Here is a 9,552-nt window from a genome sequence, read left to right as displayed (position 1 = left end):
TTCAAGCACTATATGTGCCCTGGTATATAAAAGTGGTCAGCTAATTCAATTGTTCAAACTTGTCATATATATTGAGTCATTGACCGAAAAAAAAAAGACTTGTCATCAATCAAAGAAAAAAAAAAAAGAGACTTGACATGGACTAAGAAGAAAAGGAGATATATATTATATGCCTATTCGATCGAAGTACAGTTGGCGGCCATGTGAGCCCCAATTTTGGTCAACTGTTACGATTTAATAGAAGTAGCTCTCAAGTTTAAACATGTAATTAAGTATGTACTCAAAGTCAGCTGTAAGAATAGTAATTAAAAGATCCATATATATTCATTAAAAAAAAAAAATTCGACTTGTATACAAAGATAATTGAATATATCTCATTGGGAAAAATAATAATTATATATACCTCTCAGCAAATATGTAGCTACTATATGAATACGATATATCCACCTAAAAGCTTACGTATTTGGGATATATTAAGACTTTTCTTCCCTGGCTAAGATTGGATCTAGAATTTGATGTCACATTAGAGATTAGTATTAATACGTACAAAATCAACTTAATGCAAATGTTATCGTCTCATTGATAGTAAAAATAATTTTTGTTTTTAGTTTGGTAATTAAGGGACATTTAATTAAGTAAAATGAAATGGATATCCAGTTTAAGAAGCACTTACATTGAAGTTCAGATAACGATGTGACTGGGTTTATCAATAAATCCAAATTGAAGGGCTCTGATTGGCCGGGTTTAGCAAGAAGCTCCTACCTATATATCATAGGAAAAAGGACCTGTTAGGTGCAACATAATTTATTGGCTACCAAATATAGAATCATATATCATTTTATATCGAGAGATATTTTGTTTGTTTGTTTTTTAAGACAATCAGACGCTAGAAATTTACTATATATTTCAAAATTTGCCAAGATATATTTTATTTTCAAACTTAAACTTTGTTAAGATATATATTTTCCAAGTAATTTTAGAGTGTTTTAATATAATTCTTGATCAATTTGGTTTTTTATTTGTTATTATGCTCATAATCATGACAATAACGTTGCAGACAAATATAGTTCGTCCAAACTTCAAGGTCGTCCCTATAAAAACTCAGCCAAATCAATAATTGTTTGGTCCTCCAAACTTTGCGGACAAATACAGTTCGTCATATAAGGTTGAAATGATGATGATAGTAATATACTGGCTAAACAGTTTCCGATTTGGCTGATTTTTTGCAAGGGTAATCTTTGAATAGTGCCTTAAATTATGGAAAGTTTCGATCATTGAAATTCGTTGCTGGGTGGTTAGGTGAGAGGGGAATTCCTCGTGGTGAGTGGAGAATTCAATGATCAGGATCGTCCATTTTTTAGTTTCATCCTTCAGGGTCGTCCGTATAAAAAATTAACCAAATCGATAATTGTTTGGTCCCCTAAACTTTGCAGATAATTACAGTTCGTCAGATAAGGTTGAAATGATGATGACAATAATATACTGGCTAAACAGTTTTGAAATTGGTTTATTTTTTGCAAGGGTGATGTTTGAATGATGCCCTAAAATATGGACAGTTTCGATCATTGAAATTCATTGCTGGGTGGTTTAGTGAGCGAGGAATTCAATGATCGGAACTTGAAGAACAATAGTACTATGGTTCACTGTAGCTTCCATGCTCAATCCTCTACTCAATTTATCGATCTAAACAAAGTTGCAGCTTGTAGCTAGATATATTCAAGCACTATATGTGCCCTTGTATATAAAAGTGGTCAGATAATTCAACTGTTCAAACTTGTCATATGTATTGACCCAAAAAAAAAAGACTTGTCATCAATCAAAGAAAAAAAAAAAGAGACTTGACATGGACTAAGAAGAAAAGGAGACATATATTATATGCCTATTCGATCGAAGTACAGTTGGCGACCATGTGAGCCCCAATTTTGGTCAACTGTTACGATTTAATAGAAGTAGCTCTAAACTTTAAACATGTAATTAAGTATGTACTCAAAGTCAGCTGTAAGAATAGTAATTAAAAGATCCATATATATATATTCATTAAGAAAAAAAAAACAGATCGACTTGTATACAAGATAATTGAATATATCTCATTGGGAAAAATAATAATTATATATACCTCCCAGCAAATATGTAGCTACTATATGAATACGATTATACGATATATCCACCTAAAAGCTTACGTATTTGGGATATATTAAGACTTTTCTTCCCTGGCTAAGATTGGATCTAGAATTTGATATCACATTAGAGATTAGCATTAAGAGTAGGTATGACATCTGCATGTTATACCTTGATTACATATACAATTTAGTAAACAGTTTATTCAATTATCAACTGGCAATAGATTGTGCAAATATTGTTTGAGCTTAAAATATGCATTCAGTCTGGCCTTAATTGGGACCAGGATATATAGTGATGGCTCAAACAACAATATACATTCATATTCCTCAAGAAAAAAATAAATAAATTATATAGAAATAGAATATCATTGAAAAAAATAGTAATTAAATAAAGCATTTCTTAATTTAGATTTGAGCAATTGGTTATTCAATAATTTTGTGAAAATTGTAGGGAAATTTGAAAAACTAGCCACAATTTGTTCCACTTAAAGATTTTTCACTTTTTAATAGACGAAAATGCTAACATGTCCTTAAATTGCAATAATTTGTAAAGACCATAACCAAAATAAGACAATTAAAATTAGAGATGGGCCAGTTTGGTATTGCTGTGAGGAAAAACAACTGTAAAGTAAAGTCAGCTGTAAAAGTGTTTGGTAAACTATGTTTTCAAAAATACTGTGAGTGCAAAAAACAGTCTCAAAGTGTTTGGTAAATGTTAATGTAAAAATGAAGTGACTGTGTATAATTACTAAAATAGACATGATGCTGAAAGTGTCTTTCACTTATTTGTTTGGTAAAAATAAAATATTTTTTTTTACTTGTTTTTTAAATTTGTAGCTACAAATTTTTATTAGCATTAATTTTTTTTAAGAACAACATTATTAAATAAGTTTGCCTATTATTATTGTAGGTATATTATAATTTTAATCGTACAAATAAAATATCATAATTAATTATCACAATATAAAATATAACTAACAATGGACATATTTTTTAATTTAAAATAAACAAATAAAAATTATATAAATCAATAAGGGTATTATGGGTAAAATAAAATATTCATTATTGCTGTGATTCACTGCAGCTTTCAAAAGTACCTAGAAACCTGCTTTCTGTTTTTGTTGTGGGGAGTTGAGAATTGTGAGAAAAAGCAGTTTTTAATTTTTTTACCAAACACCAAAACTGCTGTAGATGATTGAGAATTGTGTAGCTTTTGGGTCCTTCACTACAATCTCAAACGGGGCCATAATTAGGCTTGGGTCCTTTAGAAAAACAGTTTTTAGATGGAGACCGGGAGTGTTTTAAAATTTATAAGAAAATCATTTTAATTCATAATAAAGCCCTTAATTTATAAGAAATTTTTTTTAATTCATAATAAAGTCATTTTAATTTATAAAAAAATCATTTTAATTCATAATAATAGTTATCCCCCGATTTGAAGGGTATTTTCCCCGATTTGAAGGATATTTTTCTTCCTAAGGTGTAGAGTTGGTTTTATAGAGGCTGCATGTTAACTTTTAACTTCGGAATTTTGGAGGTGATCGATATCTTGTTAAAATTTCCACCTGTATCTAACAATAAAGGAACACCTATATCTCCATTATTTCCACCTCCGGGATTTTTTTATCTAACAATAAAGGATCACCTGTATCTCCATTATTTCCACCTGGTACTGTGAATGCTACAGCAAACATGATGGTAATAACCAAAGCACCAACAACTGTAAAAGAAGTTGCTATTTCTTTCATCCACTTTTCTCCATCCTTCATTAAGTCCTTGCGATTTCTGGTAAATAGTTCACCTGCAGTGATACCATCCGCATTTAAAGATAAAAGAGCCTTATAAGGTACAATTCTCCACCTCCTGCATTTCAATTAAACAAAAACCTAGAGATGAGTGGCACAAAGTAATATTTAATCAACTCTCTTCTCCCAACCAACCTTTAAATTCCTTTGCCCTCTAAGAGGCCATATAAAATGAAAGGGTTAATGGTTGGTCATTAGATAAAGTAATTAAATAAAGAGTCATTCACAAAATCACAACTAAATCCAAAAATATAGTTGGTAATTGAGAAAACCAACGTGGCACGGTTTTTTCAATTTCAAAATTTCCCCTAATGTTATCTAAAATATTTACTTCTATAATTAATGAAATTTAAATCTCACAAATTGTGAGATTTATTTACCTAAAAAAATCATTAACTCTGTACCAATAGGTGATTGAAATATACATTTCAATTATACCAATTCGTGGTTGGCACATTTCAAAACTCTAAACTTATACATAAACCCTAAACAAACACCCTAGCTAAAATCTATAATCATATATCCTTAACACTAAACAAATACATGGTTTGTCTCTTAAAATTAACCTAAATTATAAATTTATAATCAAAGGCCTCTAATGGTTCCCAAAGAAGATCAACCAACATTTCATGGATATGTTCATTATTCTTTTTATTTTATTGGATTTTATGAATTCTTTATTCAATTTCAACATAAAATGAATTGAGAGTTCGAAAAACATATTTATTCTGACTCAGATAGAGAAATGCACTAGATCGAGTATGTAACATTTACATTTTTTTGAAGAAATTACGATCGATCACATACTTCGTTTGACTACATTTTGGATTCAAACCATATAGACTGGAATCTTATTTAAGATTGAGGTCGAAAAATCCTAACACATTAGTAACTAACAGGTTTTTAAAAAAATTGTAATTATGTAACCCACCCTTAGAAAAATAAAATCGTAATCATGACACATCAATAAATATTGATTTTTTTTTTTTTAATAAAAAAATTGTAATTGTCTTTGCCTTTTTTTCTTTTCTTTTTTTGTTCTTCTCAGCTAAAATGATCTCCTCTTAATTTTAAGTTAATGAATATAATTTGATATATGTATGGATATTAATTAATGAAGATTATCTAGTTTCAGTTTATATTTGAACGATTGAATCCATATAGACATCACTCAAAGGTTTGGACTCTAATAGATTATCACATGCGTGCTCTCTTTTTTGTTGGGGGTACGTTGCATACACATTTCTATCAATCAAGGGCAAATGTTTACTTTATGTCACATCGATCCTCCATATTCACAATATATCTATACATATGTGGATATGCATACAACAGGTCCATGATTTTAAGGTAACAGAATAATTTACTAAAAAAGTTAGGAACACGAGACTTGTATCTCTTAATATTCAAACCCTAAAATGTTAAGTGTCGTATAATTGATACCTAGACATATCAATCCAGTAAGAGCAACATGATATATTTTTACTGAACAATTTTAGGTTAAGAAAGACTCATAAAATGGACTAAACTCTAAGGCCCCGTTTGGGATTGCGGTGGAAGACCCAAAAGCTACTGTGGATGACAATTCTCAATCACCTACAGCAGTTTTGGTGTTTGGTAAAAAAATTAAAAACTGTTTTTTCTCACAATTTTCAACTCCCCACAACAAAAACAGAAAGCAGGTTTCTAGGTGCTTTTGAAAACTGTAGTGAATCACAGCAACAATGAATATTTTATTTTACCCATAATATCCTCATTGATTTCTATATTTTTAATTTGTTTATTTTTAATTTAAAAATATGTCCATTGTTAGTTGTATTTTATATTGTAATAATTAATTATGATATTTTATTTGCACGATTAAAATTATAATATACCTAAAAAAATAATAGACATTCTTATTTAATAATGTTGTTCTTAAAAAAAATTAATGCTAATAAAAATTTGTAGCAAAAAATTTTAAAAAAAAGTAAAACACATTTTATTTTTATCAAACAAATAAGTAAAAGACACTTTTAGCATCGTATCTATTTTAGTAATTATACACAGTCACAGCACTTTTATATTAACATTTACCAAACACTTTGATACTGTTTTTTGCACTCACAACACTTTTGAAAACATACTTTACCAAACACTCAGCTGTTTTACTTTACAGCTGACTTTACTTCACAACTGTTTTACCTCACAGCTGTTTTTTCACACAGCAATACCAAACTGGCCCTAAGTCTCCCTTAATATTATGACCAATTTTGGATAGAAAACGTCAACGTGAAGGTTAGATTTTTTTTTTTAGCTCAGCCAATCCTTATATATTAATATGGTATTAGTCTATATATAGATGACATATAAAATTGACTAAACTGAGAATGACCTTTTATAAATAATTGATGCATATATTACTCTATTATAAATAATGGACCCTTATATCAAGTATACAATACTAACAATTTTTTCTTCAATTTCATTATTAAAAATAAATACCCAATTCAATCCATGGATGTTCATGTATGTTGTGCCCTAAAAAAATTTGGCACAAAATATACTGAACGAAAGACAACAGTAGGTACTCTACCTAATACCTGATAAAAATTAGAGGAAATTACAGATTTGGTCCATTTATTTTATACCTAGTTCAATTTTGGTCCATAATCTTTTTTAAGTTTTGTTTTGGTCCACTAATTGTTCCATTTGTTCAATAAAGGTCCAGTTCGAAAATTTCAGTTTTGGGGTTTATGATTTTAAATCATTTGAGTTGTGTTTTCTTTAATTATAATTGAAGTATAAGTCATATTTTTAGTCATAAAAACCAATTTGGAGTATTAGATCGAAGAGAATTGAAGTTTGGTGAAGTTTGAAAAATCCAAAAATTTTCTGGGAAAAAGTGGCTGTTTCGGATACCCTATTTTGGGGTTAATTATCTTGAGTTTTAGAATTTCAATTTGAATGATCTTTATATGGTTATAAAGAGGAGATATGATCTTTATATGGTTATAAAGAGGAGATGCATAGCTTTAAAACAAGTATATGTTTGCTAAATTTGGGTGAGATTTGATAGGATAAAATGTGGGCTAAATTTAAGAAAACAAGTATGGACCTTTATTGAACAAGTAAAACAATTAATTGACCAAAACAGAACTTCAAAAAAATTGTGAACCAAAATTGAACTAGATATAAAATAAGTAGACCAAATCTGAAATTTCTTCTACAAATTAATATAAAGAGTACTATATAAGTTATAGTACTACAAACTTGTGTTAAATATACTAATTAATGTATGTCCCTCTTACTTATAATTTGATCCCATTTTGGTTTATGAACTTTAAAAGTTTTAGGGATTTGAACCCAAGGTCACATACAATGCTACCCAAACTCTCAGACCAATCATACAACTATCGCATGTTATAAAAATTTAAAAACACACACACACACAAGATCCATAGTTAGGAATGTAGGAGAAATCCCTTTACCTATAATCCAATGCTCTTCACGTATTCTCTTACATAACCTATGCATTATCATCCGTCTCGAATCAATCGCCTTCTTGTCACGTCACAAATTAAAGAAATCCTTCGGTAATTGGTGTTCCTGGTTGTAGACCTTCAAAGTTAGACTCCACTCCTAAGGAACTCTTCCAAACTTGAGTCTTCTCCTCCATGAGAAGACCTCAAAATATTTTAATAGGAGGGAGCTTCTAAAAAATATGAGCTTGCTCCAGAATAGAAAGAATAATAATCTTTCTAGAGAGAGAAAGAGAAACCAAAGTTAGAGTGAGAAGCTCTCAAACTCTATTTAGTGGTGCCAGTGAAAATGAGGTACAATGGTTTTTATTTATATGCACAAAGGAGTGGGAAGAAGTTGTGAGTTTCCAATGTAGGATAAAATGCTTAAAAGTGTCAAAAATAAGGGAAAAACACACAAGAATTCAAAATGGGTCTTACACAAACTGGTGGACTATCCACTTTGTCTCACAAAACGGATGTGGGTCGCCCAACTGAAGGACACACGGGTTAAGACTGACCCGGTTGCTATAGTACTGCGCGCGTCTAAGGGAACAGATGGCTCAAATTAAAGGAGCTTTAATGAGCTTCAATGGCTGGATTAAAACAGGGTGATCCCTAGCCTATAAAGCAGCGCACTGAATGGTCCAGTACGCGCGGATCCTTGCGCCAGCATAACGTCTATGTCAGCGCCTCCAGCCAATACACGCACACCACGTGTCGCTCCGTCAGTCCAGTCAGCAAATTTTTCAATTTCTTTTGATTTCCTATTTTTTTCTATTTCTCCAAACTTCCAAAATTCACCAAAAATAGTTCATAACTCTAAATAATTCCCAAAAAAATCCTACGGACTCGTATTGATGAGGACTAATTTCCGATAATCTTAAAATAGTCAAAACACTTCCAGAAAAATTATGAAAATTCCTCATCTCATAATTCAATTTCGGAAAATGGAAACAAATTAAATAATCATCAAACTCTTGAATTTCCTTTTTCAAGAATTCACTTTCACACAACTAAACACAACCAAAAGTCTAAGTTAGTTAAAACAAAATTAAGAAAAACTTTAGGGTGCGTTTAGTAACGTTTTTCAAAATGATTTTTCATTTTACAAATTAAAAAAATGACAAAAATGCATTTGGTTATTGTATGAAGAAAACAGTTTTTGAAAAAATACAAATAAAATTTCCAGTTTATAGTGTAAATTCAGAAAACGACTAAATGATGTTTTCAGTGAATTGTAAAAACATAGAGAACACGAGATACAAATAAAAAAAAAAAGCAAATTATCCGTAAGTACCTCAACTATACACTGATTTTCAACTTAGTATCCCAACTTTGAAAACTTGACAAAAAGTACCTCAACTTTCATTTTGTGTCAAAATAGTATCTCTGTTAGTTTTTCTGTCAAATAAACCATTATATGTTGACGTGGCAGAGGTGTTTTCGTCTTTTTCCCCACATTTGAAAGATAATAATATTTTAAAAAACATTTTAATAAATAAATTTCTTAAACAAATTAAAAGAAAAATAAAATAAAAACCTTTCCCCTCCTCCTTCCCCAGCATTGTCCTATGCAGTACGTACCCCTCAGCCTCAGCCCCGTCCCCCTCCCCTCCCCAGCCTCTCTCCCTACCCGACCCACCTTCTCCCCCCACCCCAGTCCGGTCGCACCCCCTCCCCCCCAGCCCTAACCCTGTCGCACCCCCTTCCCCCAGCCAGCCCCTCTCCTTGCCCGACCCACCCTCTCCCTCCCACCCCACACCACTACAATTATATAAATAGACAACGGTAAATGGACAACGGTTCTTATTTTGTCCGTTATCTTAATTTAACACACAACAGGTTTTAAGAAACCGTTATATGAAGGTATCATATCCAATGCTATTTGGTTGGATAGATTGTTCTAATTATTAAAAACAATAGTTTTAGGAAAAACCATTGTGTAGGACAAGTTATACAAAAATTAAAAATTTGCGGGTCTTTGTATTTAACAAGCGCACGCTAGCTTTAATGAAAAATTGATGGCGCCTTAAATATATTCTTTTGGGTCAAACCCTCTGACTTCACCCAGTCATCAGACACAACACTACTCATCCCCCGTTCGAGAAGCACTGGGACTGAAGA

Source organism: Dryas octopetala, chromosome 3 (assembly GCF_963921425.1).
Source record: "Dryas octopetala chromosome 3, drDryOcto1.1, whole genome shotgun sequence".
In the NCBI taxonomy this organism is placed as follows: domain Eukaryota; kingdom Viridiplantae; phylum Streptophyta; class Magnoliopsida; order Rosales; family Rosaceae; genus Dryas; species Dryas octopetala.
This window is presented reverse-complemented; position numbering follows the sequence as displayed.